Source organism: Mustelus asterias, chromosome 14 (assembly GCF_964213995.1).
Source record: "Mustelus asterias chromosome 14, sMusAst1.hap1.1, whole genome shotgun sequence".
NCBI classification, from domain to species: Eukaryota; Metazoa; Chordata; class Chondrichthyes; order Carcharhiniformes; family Triakidae; genus Mustelus; species Mustelus asterias.
This window is the reverse complement of record NC_135814.1, coordinates 7,508,463-7,522,856: the sequence shown is the minus strand read 5'-3', so window position 1 is coordinate 7,522,856 and position 14,394 is coordinate 7,508,463.

Below are 14,394 nucleotides of genomic sequence, written 5' to 3'. Positions count from 1 at the left end.
CCCATCACTGTCCCCATCACTGTCCCCATCACTGACCCCATCACTGTCCCCATCACTGTCCCCATCACTGTCCCCATCACTGTCCCCATCACTGCCCCCATCACTGTCCCCATCACTGTCCCCATCACTGTCCCCATCACTGTCCCCGTCACTGTCCCCGTCACTGCCCCCATCACTGTCCCCATCACTGACCCCATCACTGTCCCCATCACTGACCCCATCACTGTCCCCATCGCTAATCCCATCACTGTCCCCATCACTGTCCCCATCACTAATCCCATCACTATCCCCATCACTGTCCCCATCACTCTGCCCATCACTGTCCCCATCACTGTCCCCATCACTGTCCCCATCACTGTCCCCATCACTGTCCCCATTACTGTCCCCATCACTGACCCCATCGCTAATCCCATCACTGTCCCCATCGCTAATCCCATCACTGTCCCCATCACTGTCCCCATCACTGACCCCATCACTGTCCCCATCACTGTCCCCATCACTGTCCCCATCACTGTCCCCATCACTGCCCCCATCACTGTCCCCATCACTGTCCCCATCACTGTCCCCATCACTGTCCCCGTCACTGTCCCCGTCACTGCCCCCATCACTGTCCCCATCACTGTCCCCATCACTGTCCCCATCACTGACCCCATCACTGTCCCCATCGCTAATCCCATCACTGTCCCCATCACTGTCCCCATCACTAATCCCATCACTATCCCCATCACTGTCCCCATCACTCTGCCCATCACTGTCCCCATCACTGTCCCCATCACTGTCCCCATCACTGTCCCCATCACTGTCCCCATCACTATCCCCATCACTGTCCCCATCACTGTCCCCATCACTGTCCCCATCACTGTCCCCATCACTATCCCCATCACTGTCCCCATCACTGTCCCCATCACTGTCCCCATCACTGTCCCCATCACTGTCCCCATCACTGTCTCCATCACTGTCCCCATCACTGTCCCCATCACTGTCCCCATCACTGTCCCCATCACTGTCCCCATCACTGTCTCCATCACTGTCCCCATCACTGTCCCCATCACTGTCTCCATCACTGTCCCCATCACTGTCCCCATCACTGTCCCCATCACTGTCCCCATCGCTACCCCATCACTGTCCTCATCACTGACCCCATCACTGTCCCCATCACTGTCCCCATCGCTACCCCATCACTGTCCTCATCACTGTCCCCATCACTGTCCCCATCACTCTCCCCATAACTGTCCCCATCACTGTCCCCATAACTGTCCCCATCACTGTCCCCATCACTCTCCCCATCACTGTCCCCATCACTGTCCCCATCACTCTCCCCATCACTCTCCCCATCACTAATCCCATCACTGTCCCCATCACTGTCCCCATCACTGTCCCCATCACTGTCCCCATCACTGTCCCCATCACTGTCCCCATCACTGTCCCCATCACTGTCCCCATCACTATCCTCACAAACACACACTTTCACACACACACACACACTGACAAACACACACTCACACACACTCACTCATGCACTCACTAACACACACACACTCCCGCACACACAGACACACACTCACAGACACACACACACAGACACGCATACACACACAGACACACATACGCACACACATACGCACACACACACATGCACACACACACACGCACACACACAGACACACACACACGCACACACGCACACACACACATACACGCACACACACAGGCACATACACACGGACACACACGCACGCACACACTCTCTCACACACACACACACTCAAACACACACTCACACACACACACACGCACACGCACTCTCTCTCTCTCTCTCTCTTACACACTCACACACACACACGCACACGCACTCTCTCTCTCTCTCTCTCTTACACACACACACACACACACACACACAGAGACTCACAGGGTCAAACCCTAGGTGAACAGAGAACAGAGTTCATATCTGGCCTGTAAATCATAACCACATCACTCTCTCTCTTGTTCTCTGTTGCTGGGGGCAGCACATTCATCCCACCGCATCCCAAGAGCGACTTTGATTCTTTGCAAAGTGATTCTTGGATTGCAAGGCTGAGAAACAATCTCAGGCCCCATGGATGTCGATGAGATCGGAATAGCCACATGCTGCCATTGGTTGGAGGTGTGACCGCCCCCCCCAGGCCCGTCCCTTATAGAAAGGAATTGGTGGCTCTGGAATAAAGCAGCTCCTTAGTTAACCTCCAACTGATAGAAGATAAGGGTCTCAGCATTCAGCCCCTTCCCCACACAATGGCCTCAATCTTTTGGATCCACTCGCCTCGGGAATTGTCACGGGCGGGATGGAAAATTTGACAGACTAGTCACAGGTCCGTTGACTTTGGGCGGGACTGGCAAATCTTGCCCGACAAATAGAATGGAGTCAGGAATTCAGAGGGGGTTAAATAAAAAAGGGTGGAACACAAGCCAATCAATCATGGAATCATAGAAGTTTACAGCATGGAAACAGGCCCTTCGGCCCCACCTGTCCATGCCATTAAACTGGGCGGCACGGTGGTAGCATTGCTGCCTCACAGCGCCAGGGACTCGGGTTCAATTCCCGGCTTGGGTCACTGTCTTTGTGGAGTTTGCACGTGTCTGCGTGGGTTTCTCCGGGTGCTCCAGTTTCCTCCCACAATCCAAAGATGTGCGGGTTAAGTGCATTGGCCATGCTAAATTGCCCTTAGTGTCCCGGGATGCGTAGGTTAGAGGGATTAGTGGGGTAAATTTGTGGGGTTATGGGGATAGGGCCTGGGTGGGATTGTTGTCGGTGCAAACTCGATGAGCTGAATGGCCTCCTTCTGCACTGTAGGAATTCTATGATTCTAGTCCCAATTGCCCGCATTTGGCCCATATCCCTCAATAAATAGGAATAAGGAACCTTGGTTCTCGAGGGAGATTGTAACACTGATTAAGAGGAAGAGAGAGTTGTATGAAATGTACAGGCAGCAAGGAACAGATCAGATGCTCGAGGAGTATAAAAAGTGCAAGAATCTACTTAAGAGGGAAATCAGGAGGGCTAAAACAAGACATGAGGTTGCTTTGGCAGACAGAGTGAAGGAAAATCCAAAGAGCTTCTATAGGTATGTTAGGAGCAAAAGGATAGTGAGGGATAAAATTGGTCCTCTTGAAGACCAGAGTGGTAGACTGTGTATGGAACCAAAAGAGATGGGGGAGATACTAAATGTTTTTTTTGCATCCGCATTTACTGAGGAAACGGGCCTGGAGTCTACGGAAATAGGACAAACTGGTAGGGAGGTCATGGAACCTTTACAGATTAAAGGGGAGGAGGTGCTCGCTGTCTTGAGGCAAATCAGAGTGGATAAATCCCCAGGACCGGACAGGGTATTCCCACAGACCTTGAGGGAAGCTAGTGTTGAACTTGCAGGGGCCCTGGCAGACATATTTTAAATGTCAGTATTCACGGGGGAGGTGCCGGATGATTGGAGGGTGGCTTATGTTGTTCTGTTGTTTAAAAAAGGTTCCAAAAGAAATCCGGGAAATTATAGGCCAGTAAGTTTGATGTCGGTGTTGGGCAAGTTATTGAAAGGTGTGATAAGGGATAGGATCTACAAATATTTGGATAGACAGGGACTTATTAGGGAGAGTCAACATGGCTTTGTGCGTGGTAGGTCATGTTTGACCAATCTATTAGAGTTTTTCAAGGAGGTTACCAGGAAAGTGGATGAAGGGAAGGCGGTGGATGTTGTCTATCTGGATTTCAGCAAGGCCTTTGACAAGGTCCCTCATGGGAGGTTAGTTAGGAAGGTTCAGTCGCTAGGTATACATGGGGAGGTAGTAAATTGGATTAGACACTGGCTCAATGGAAGAAGCCAGAGAGTGGTTGTGGAGGATTGCTTCTCTGAGTGGAGGCCTGTGACTAGTGGTGTGCCGCAGGGATCGGTGTTGGGTCCATTGTTGTTTGTCATCTATATCAATGATCTGGATGATAATGTGGTCAATTGGATCAGCAAGTTTGCTGATGATACAAAGATTGGAGGTGTAGTGGACAGTGAGGAAGGTTTTCAAAGCTTGCAGAGGGATTTGGACCAACTAGAAAAATGGGCTGAAAAATGGCAAATGGAATTTAACGCAGACAAGTGTGAGATATTGCACTTTGGAAGGACGAACCAAAGAAGAATGTACAGGGTAAATGGTAGGACTCTGAAGAGTGCAGTTGAACAGAGGGATCTGGGAATACAGGTACAGAATTCCCTAAAAGTGACGTCACAGGTGGATAGGGTCGTAAAGAGTGCCTTTGGTACATTGGCATTTATAAATCGGAGTATCGAGTATGAAAGTTGGAGTGTTATGGTAAGGTTATATAAGGCATTGGTGAGGCCGAATTTGGCGTATTGTGTACAGTTTTGGTCACCTAGTTACAGGAAGGATGTAAATAAGGTTGAAAGAGTGCAGAGAAGGTTCACAAGGATGTTGCCGGGACTTGAGAAGCTGAGTTACAGAGAGAGATTGAATAGGCTGGGACTTTATTCCCTGGAGCGTAGAAGATTGAGGGGAGATTTGATAGAGGTGTATAAGATTTTGATGGGTATAGATAGAGTGAATGCAAGCAGGCTTTTTCCGCTGAGGCTAGGGGAGAAAAAAACCCAGAGGGCATGGGTTAAGGGTGAAAGGAGAAAAGTTTAAAGGGAATATTAGGGGGGGCTTCTTCACGTAGAGAGTGGTGGGAGTGTGGAATGAGCTGCCGGATAAAGTGGTAAATGCGGGGTCACTTTTAACATTTAAGAAAAACTTGGACGGGTTCATGGATGAGAGGGGTGTGGAGGGATATGGTCCAAGTGCAGGTCAGTGGGACTAGGCATAAAATGGTTCGGCACAGACAAGAAGGGCCAAAAGGCCTGTTTCTGAGCTGTAATTTTCTATGGTTCTATGGTTCTAATACCCATCTTACTCATGTAACTGTCCAAATGCTTTTTAAAAGACAAAATTGTACTCGCCTCTACTACTACCTCTGGCAGCTTGTTCCAATCACTCACCATCCTCTGTGTGAAAATATTGATCCTCTGGACCCTTTTGTATCTCTCCCCTCTCACCTTAAACCTATGCCCTCTAGTTTTAGACTCCCCTACCTTTGGGTAAAGATGTTGACTATCTGCCAGTCGCATACACAACTTGGTGCCAATTCTATTTCGGCATGTTGTGTGCTGTGCATGTGTCCCGCCCATTTTCATCATCCTCCTCTCTCCCAGTAAACATCTGGGTGCAGGTGTCCCAGCTGTTGAAAGACGACACCTTCTGTCAAAATTAATCTGGCCCGCTGCCTAAAGGTGGCGAGCTTGAATTTGCCTTGCCGATAGCTGCTACAATAATAATTAGACAGAGGAAAACTGAGCAGTATAATGCAGTGCTGCATGAGAGGACAAACTGCTTCAGCCAAATGGAGATTTACTGTGCAAATCAGCACAACACGAGGCTGCCAACTCTCTAAGATTGCCCTGGAGACTCCAGGCAAGAGAGTCTCAACTCCAGGACACTATTACGAACAAAACCCAGGAGAGAAATCCCTGTAAATACTGACACACTCCCTGGGGATCTCCGGTAAATATTGACACACTCCTCGGGAATCCCCTGTAAGGGGATACTGACCTACCCCCTGTAAATACTGACACACTCTCAGAGAATTCCCCCTGTAAATACTGACACACTCTCAGAGAATTCCCCCTGTAAATACTGACACACTCTCAGAGAATTCCCCCTGTAAATACTGACACATTCTCAGAGAATTCCCCCTGTAAATACTGACACATTCACCCCAGGGACCCCCTGTAAACACGGAGATACTTCCTGGGAATCCCCTGTAAATACTGACACACTCTCAGAGAATTCCCCCTGTAAATACTGACACATTCACCCCAGGGACCCTCTGTAAACACTGACATACTTCCTGGGAATCCCCTGTAAATACTGACACACTCTCCCAGGGACCCCCTATAAATGCTAATACACTCTCCCCACGGACCCCCTGTAAATACTGACATACTCTCCCCAGGGACCCCCTGTAAATACTGACACACTTCCTGGGAATCCCCTATAAATACAAACACACTCTCCGGGGACCCCTGTAAATACTGACACACTCCCCGGCTATCCCCTGTAAATACTGACACACTCACCGGGTACCGCCTGTAAATACTGACACACTCCCCAGGGACCCCCTGTAAATACTGACACACTCCCTGGGGATCCCCTCTAAATACTGACACACTCCCCGGAGATCCCCTGTAAATACTGACACACTCCCCGGGGATCCCCTGTAAATACTGACACACTCCCCAGGGACCCCCTGTAAATACTGACACACTCCCCAGGGACCCCCTGTAAATACTGACACACTCCCCGGGGATCCCCTGTAAATACTGACACGCTCCCCGGGGATCCCCTGTAAATACTGACACACTCCCCGGGGATCCCCTGTAAATACTGACACACTCCCCGGGGACCCCCTGTAAATACTGACACACTCCCCAGGGACCCCCTGTAAATACTGACACACTCCCTGGGGATCCCCTGTAAATACTGACACACTCCCCGGGGATCCCCTGTAAATACTGACACACTCCCAGAGATAGCCCTGCATAAATACTGACACACTGCCAGAGATTCCAACCTGCAAATACTGACACACTCCCTGGGGATCCCCTGTAAATACTGACACACTCACTGGGAAATCCCCTGTAAATATTGACACACTCCCCAGAGATCCCCTGTGAATACTAACACACCGCAGGGACACCCTGTGAGTACTGACACACTCCCCAGGGATCCTTGCAAATACTAACACACTCCCCGGGGATCCTTGTAAATACTGACACACTCCCCGGGTACCCCCTGTAAATATTGACACACTCCTCGGGAATCCCCTGTAAGGGGATACTGACCTACCCCCTGTAAATACTGACACACTCTCAGAGAATTCCCCCTGTAAATACTGACACACTCACCCCAGGGACCCTCTGTAAACACTGACACAATTCCTGGGAATCCCCTTTAAATACTGACACACTCTTCCCAGGGACCCCCTGCAAACACTGAGACACTACCTGGGGATCCCCTGTAAATACTGACACACTCCCCGGGGATCCCCCTGTAAATACTGGCACACTCCCCGGAGATCCTTGTAAACACTGACACACTCCCCGGGGATCCTTGTAAATACTGACACACTCCCCGGAGATCCTTGTAAATACTGACACTCTCCCCGGGGATCCCCCTGTAAATACTGACACACTCCCCGGAGATCCTTGTAAATACTGACACACTCCCCGGGGATCCCCCTGTAAATACTGACACACTCCCCGGGGATCCTTGCAAATACTAACACACTCCCCGGGGATCCTTGTAAATACTGACACACTCCCCGGGGATCCTTTTAAATACTGACACACTCCCCGGGGACCCTTTTAAATACTAACACACTCCCCGGGGATCCTTGTAAATACTGACACACTCCCCGGGGATCACCTGTAAATACTGACACGCTCCCAGGGTGCCTCCTGTAAATACTGACACACTCCCCGGTTATCCCCTGTAAATACTAACACACTCCCCGGGTACCGTCTGTAAGTACTGACACGCTCCCTGGAGATCCCCTGTAAATACTGACACACTCCCCGGTTATCCCCTGTAAATACTGACACACTCCCCGGGTACCGTCTGTAAGTACTGACACGCTCCCTGGAGATCCCCTGTAAATACTGACACACTCTCCAGGGATCCCCTGTATATACTGGCACACTCCCCGGGGATCCCCTGTAAATACTGACACACTCCCCGGGGATCCCCTGTAAATACTGACACACTCCCAGAGATAGCCCTGCATAAATACTGACACACTGTCAGAGATTCCAACCTGCAAATACTGACACACTCCCCGGAGATCCTTGTAAATACTGACACACTCACTGGGAAATCCCCTGTAAAATATTGACACACTCCCCAGAGATCCCCTGTGAATATTAACACACCGCAGGGACACCCTGTGAATACTAACACACTCCCCGGAGATCCTTGTAAATACTGACACACTCCCCGGGGATCCTTTTAAATACTGACACACTCCCCGTGACCCCCATAAATACTGACACAAGGCCTGGTAACCCCTTTAATTAATAAGTACTGAGGGAGAGCTGCATTGTCAAATACACCATTTTATTTTTACTTGAGATTTTAAGTGAAGTCCTATCTGCCCTCCATGGTTGAAGTATGAGTTTTTATTGAACTGTTTGATGAAGAACACGATGTTTCAAGAGTGGCACAGTGGTTAGCACTGCTGCCTCACAGCTCCAGGGGACCTGGGTTCGGTTCCCGGCTTGGGTCACTGTCTGTGCAGAGACATGTTCTCCCTGTGTCTGCGTGGGTTTCCTCCGGGTGCTCTGGTTTCCTCCCACAGTCCGAAACTTGTGCTGGTTAGACGCATTGGCCATGCTAAATTCTCCCTCAGTGTACCCAAACAGTTGCTGGAGTGTGGCAACTAGGGGATTTTCTCAATAACATCATTGCACTAAGCCTACTTGTGACACTAATAAATAAACTTTAAACTCCTCAATGGCCTGGCCAACATTTATCTCTTGTAATTACAGAAACCCATTGTATAAATGAGGACAAGAACATTCCCAAGGGTCTCAAATTGGGGGTATTATCAGGCTTGGCTCCCACTCTCACCTCACAGTAAGAGGTTGTGCGATTAGGTCTCAATTCAAGAACACCAAAATCCAGGCTGACACTCTATTGCAGTACTGGGGGAGTGCTGCACTGTTGGAGATGCCATTTTTTCAGCTGAGCTGTTAATGAACTGAAAGACCCATTTCCCTGTGGAAGGAAAATACCCCGTGGCGCTCATTTGATGAAGCGCAGGAGCAATTATCTTCAGTGTCCTGGTCAATATGTGTCCCTGAGATGACATGAGCACCTGACAATTATCGCATTGCTGATTGTGGGATCTTGCTGTGCACACATTAGTTGCTGCATTTTTTACACTGCAACGGTGAATAAGTGCTGTGCTGTGAAGGGTTAATGTTAATAGGCAGGCTAGATCCTCAATGATGTACTATCACATGACAACAGAATATACTGAGAGAGAGAGTTCTATGTGAAGCTTTGTACTAAGCCTTATCCTGTATATCGAAGGGTGTTTAATATAAGTTAATGTTTAGTGACAGGCCTGCTTCCAGCAGTCTCCATTGACTAAGGCCCACAGCGATGATAACTTAATTCCCTGTCAACAGCTTTGGGGTGTCCTGTGATCATATACAAAAGTGAAACTGTTTCTGAGCTGAGGTCAGAGTTAAGCGGAGTTCAGCTATTTCCATCTATCTTATTTAATTCTCTCTTTAAAACAGCAAAGTTTGAGTTGGGAATAGAAAATGGGGTGGCACGGTGGTTAGCACTGCTGCCTCACAGCGCCAGGGACCCGGGTTCGATTCCTCGGGTGACTGCATGGAGTTTCCCTTCCCTCATTGCCTTCCACAATGAAGTAAACACTTCAAGGAAGCCCCCCCCCCCACTGCCAGCAGGTATATTGGAGGGATGTACAGGCTGTAACCAACCTGTTTGACCACATTAGGGACACACCTTCCATGGTCATCAAGTCCCAGAGTGGGACTTGAACCTGGAGTTTCTGACCCAGAGTTAGGGACACTACTCACTGCACCGCGAGACCTCCTCACAGTGACATGGTGGCACAGTGGTTAGCACTGCTGCCTCACAGCACCAGAGACCTGGGTTTGATTCCCATCTTGGGTCGCTGTCTGTGTGGAGTTTACACATTCTCCCCGTGTCTGCATGGGTTTCCTCCGTGTGCTCCGATTTCCTCCCACACTCCGAAAGGTGCGCGGGTTAGGTGCATTGGCCGTGCTAAATTGCCTGTTAGTGTCCAAAGATGTGTAGATTAGGAGGTGTAGCGGGGTAAATACGTGGGGTTACGGGGATAGGGCCTGGGCAAGATGCGCTGTTGGAGAGTGGGTGCAGACTCGATGGGCTGAATGGCCTCCTTCTGCACTGGAGGGATTCTATGAAAACATTCCATGTATCAGTTTGCAACAAGCAATTTCCAAATTGAGCGCAGACCTTCTGTTCTGCCCCAGGAAAACAGCGTCCCTGCTATCAGTGTGGTAATTAAATACAGAAAGTTCCATCTTGATAGTCCCTGTTCAGACATGAGCAAGACTTGCCCATATCCTTTCTACTGAGTGTTGTGCAATGCGCGCTGTGCACTTTGACTTTGCGATGTTGATTGCAATCCTCAGATGAACCAGCAATTGGCTTTCCTCTTGTCATATCTTCTATTTTTATGAATTACAAATTAATTTGCCTATTCTTTCTGCATAATCCACTCGTCTATATATTCTGCATATTATAATACTCAGTCGTACATGGAACTCATACAGGCCTTGTATTCTGTGTCTCCGCAAAAAACACGCCAAGGGAAGCCCCACAAGTATCAAAGTGCATCGAGGCTTTGGCATTGAGGTTTGTTTTGCAAACGTCCAGGGAGCTGGGCTTTGTTTTCTTTGTGGGAGGTGGAAAAGCATCGCAGCTGCGTCCAATCCTGTTCTTCCCCACTCTCCAACTGGCCAGCTTTTCTTCATTCATTTAGGGGATGTAAGCTTCGCTGACCAGGCCAGCATTTATTGCCCATCCTAAACTGCCCTTGAGAAGGTGATGGTGAGCTGCCATCTTAAACCACTGCAGTCCACCTGGTGTAGGTACACTCACAATGCCATTAGGGAGGGAGTTCCAGGATTTTGACCCAGCGATAGTGAAGGAACAGCCGATATATTTCCAAGTCAGGACGGTGTGTGGCTTGGAAGGGGACATTCAGGTGATGGTGTTCCCATGTGTCTAGTTCCTTAATAATAGATTCCAGCATTTTCCCTGGTCAATGTAAGAGACTTCTTGAAGAAACATGGGTGTAGCCATGGTAAATGTGTGGGGTTACTGGATCGAGCAATAACTTAACACTTCTCTATGTTATACCGCACTTACCATCTCATTGACCACTCAATTAACCTGCCTATATCTCCTTGCAGCCTCGCTGTGTCCTCCCCACTGCTTACCTTCCCACCTAGCTTTGTATCATCAGCAAATTTAAAATCACTCTCTGTCTCTTCAGCTAAACCATTAACACAGATTATAAATAGCTGGAGCACACTAGTCATCCTGCCAACTTGAAAATGTCCTTTTTGTGCTCAATCTTTGCCTCCTGAACTTTAACCAATCCTCTATCCATTACACCCAAGTCCAAGAATCTTTATTGTGCCGATTAACCTTTGATATGACACATTATTGAATGCCTTTTGGAAATCTAGCTGTACTACATCTACTGGTTCCCCTTTATCTACTTTGCTAGTTACATCCTCAGAAAAGTCTAATAAACTTGTCAAATCATGTTGCAAAACTTGCTGACTTGCTCTAATCATACTGTACTTTTTTAGGTGCATTAAGATTTTGTTAATAATAGATTACAACATTTTCTCAGGTCAATGTAAGAGACTTCCTCTGAAAGAAACAGGGATGTACCAACAAGGAGCTCCTTAGCATTCAAAGTTATGAAGCAAATCACAGTGCTAACCACTGTGCCACAATGCCGCCCCAGTGTCCAGGAGAGAGGGCTTGCAAATTGCCAAAAATAACTTTCTACAAGGAAATCTGTTTGTTGCAAGATTGGTTGTCTCAAAATGAAAATAAAATCCCCAAAAGAATTGATTCTAATATCAATTATGAGGAGCTTACAACTAACCATCTTCTCACAGTATTGCGAATCTCCTCGAACCAAGTTAAAGTAAGATTTTCATTTTTATCGACAATGGATCTCTTCCTGGCCTTTTGGCTAGGATCAAGCATCAGATCAAGGCCAAGATGGGGTGCAATGCCTTATCTTGTCAAGTTGGATCTTGTTTGTCTCTCTTGTCTCTCTTGTCTCTTGTCTCTCTCATGAATTGGATTCAATTTGAATTGGTTTTTGGAGCATTCAAGGAGATGGATGAAGAGCTTGCCCTGTCCACTCTGATCATTGGCTTTGTAACTTTAAGCATGGAGTAAAAATATATATTTTTAAAAATTGTAGCTGTTATTTTTAAATAGTTCTGTCAAGAAAGTTACTGTTCTTTGATTTTGAAATAAAAATCTCGAAATTTAGAAAATAATGATAATTTTATCGGTTGAGATAGGTTTAGCTGACAGTCCACTCACCCCTGAATTCTTACAAATTCTTTCATGGGATGTAGGAATCTCTGGCAAGGCCAGCCTTTGTTGCCCATTCCTAATTGGCCTTGAATTAAAGATTTCAGGGGGCAGTTAGGAGCCAACCACATAGCTGTCCAAAGATGTGTGGGTTAGGTGATTTTGGCCGTGATAAATTGCCCCTTAATGTCATGGGGATTAGGAGGGTAAATATGTGGGGTCATCAGGATAGGACCTGGGTGGGATTGTTGTCGGTGCAGGCCTGATTGGCCAAATGCACTGTAGATTCTATGATTCTATGATTCTGTGGGTCAGGAGTCACATGTAGGCCAGACCGGATAAGGATGACAGATTTCCTTCTCTAAAGGACATTAGTGAACCGAAGGATTTTTACGACAATCAATGATAGTTTTATGGTAAACATCACTGAGACGAGTTTTATTAATTTATCAATTGAACTTAAATTCTACCAGCTTGCCACGGTGGCATAATGGTTAGTACTGCAGCCTCACAGCGCTAGGGACCTAGGTTCAATTCTGGCCTTGGGTCACTGTCTGTGTAGAGTCTGCACATTCTCCCCGTGTCTGCGTGGGTTTCCTCCGGGTGCTCTAGTTTCCTCCCACAGTCCAAAAGACGTGCTGATTAGGTGCATTGGCCATATTAAATTCTCCCTCAGTGTACCCGAACAGGTGCTCGAGTGTGGTGACTAAGGGATTTTCACAGTAACTTCATTGCAGTGTTAATGTAAGCCTACTTGTGACACTAATAAATTAAATTTTAGTTCCTGATTGTGGTAACAGAAGGGGTGGGTGGGGGTGGTGATGGGGAGGGATGGGTGGATCATACACATTCTGAGGGAGGACAGCAAGGGCAACTTTCATAAACCTTTCAAAACAGATTGGGTGGAGGCAGTTTCAGAAGTAGTGGGGGAGGGGCAGTTCTTTATAGAGGGGAGAAAGAGAGCGAAACAGTACAGAAGGAAGGAGGAACAAAAGGGCAAAGAATTGAGAAGACAAGAAGGAAAGAGACATCTATGAAGGTTGACACTACCAATGGCATCATCTCAAGTGATTTGAGCAACAGAGGGTTTTATTTTTGGTAGGTCCCCTACAGTTTTGTTGAAGTTTGTTGCCAAGAAGGACATTTTTTTCCTATTCTTTCATGGGATATGGACATAATTGGCAGAACCAGCATTTATTGCCCATCTCTAATTTAAGAGTCATAGACTCATAGAGGTTTACAGCATGGAAACAGGCCCTTCGGCCCAACTCGTCCATGCCACCCTTTTTTAAAAATCCCCTAAACCAGTCCCAATTGCCCGCGTTTGGCCCATATCCTTCTATCCCCATCTTACCCATGTAACTGTCTAAACGCTTTTTAAAAGACAAAATTGTACCTGCCTCTATTACTACCTCTGGCAGCTCGTTCCAGACACTCACCACCCTCTGTGTGAAAGAATTGCCCCTCTGGACCCTTTTGTATCTCTCCCCTCTCACCTTAAACCTATGCTCTCTAATTTTAAACTCCCCTACCTTCGGGAAAAGATATTGACTATGTCGACTACATTGCTGTGGCTTTGGAGTCACCTGTAAACCAGACCAGGTAAGGACAGCAGATTTCCTTACCTAAAGAATATTAGTGAACCAGGTTACGACAATAAGTTGCAGAATTTCATTGGATCTAAATTTCACCACCTGTAACAATGGGATGTGAACCCTGGTCCGTTACCTTGGATCTCCAGATTGCTAGTCCAGTGACAATACCACTACGCCACCGTCTCCCCAGATTGGCTTGTGTGAGCCAATATTGAATGCCTGTGGAAAGGGGATGGGAGCGTGAAGATTCTAAGGTTTGTTTTAAATTCATTCATGGGACATGGATTTTGCTGGCTGGCCAGCATTTATTGCACATCCCTAGTTGCCCGAGGGCAGTTGAGAGTCAACCACATTGCTGTGTGTCTGGAGTCATATGTAGGCCAGACCAGGTAGAGATGGAACTCTCTCATTTCCTTCTCTATGAATGGCATTCTTTTTTTTTAAAGCGCAAGAAACAATACTTTTCACTGTATGTTAATACATGTGACAATAATAAATCAAATCAAGATTTCCTTCACCTGAAAGACATTAGTGAACCAGATGGATTCATGGTCATCAGTAGATTCTTAATTCCAAATTT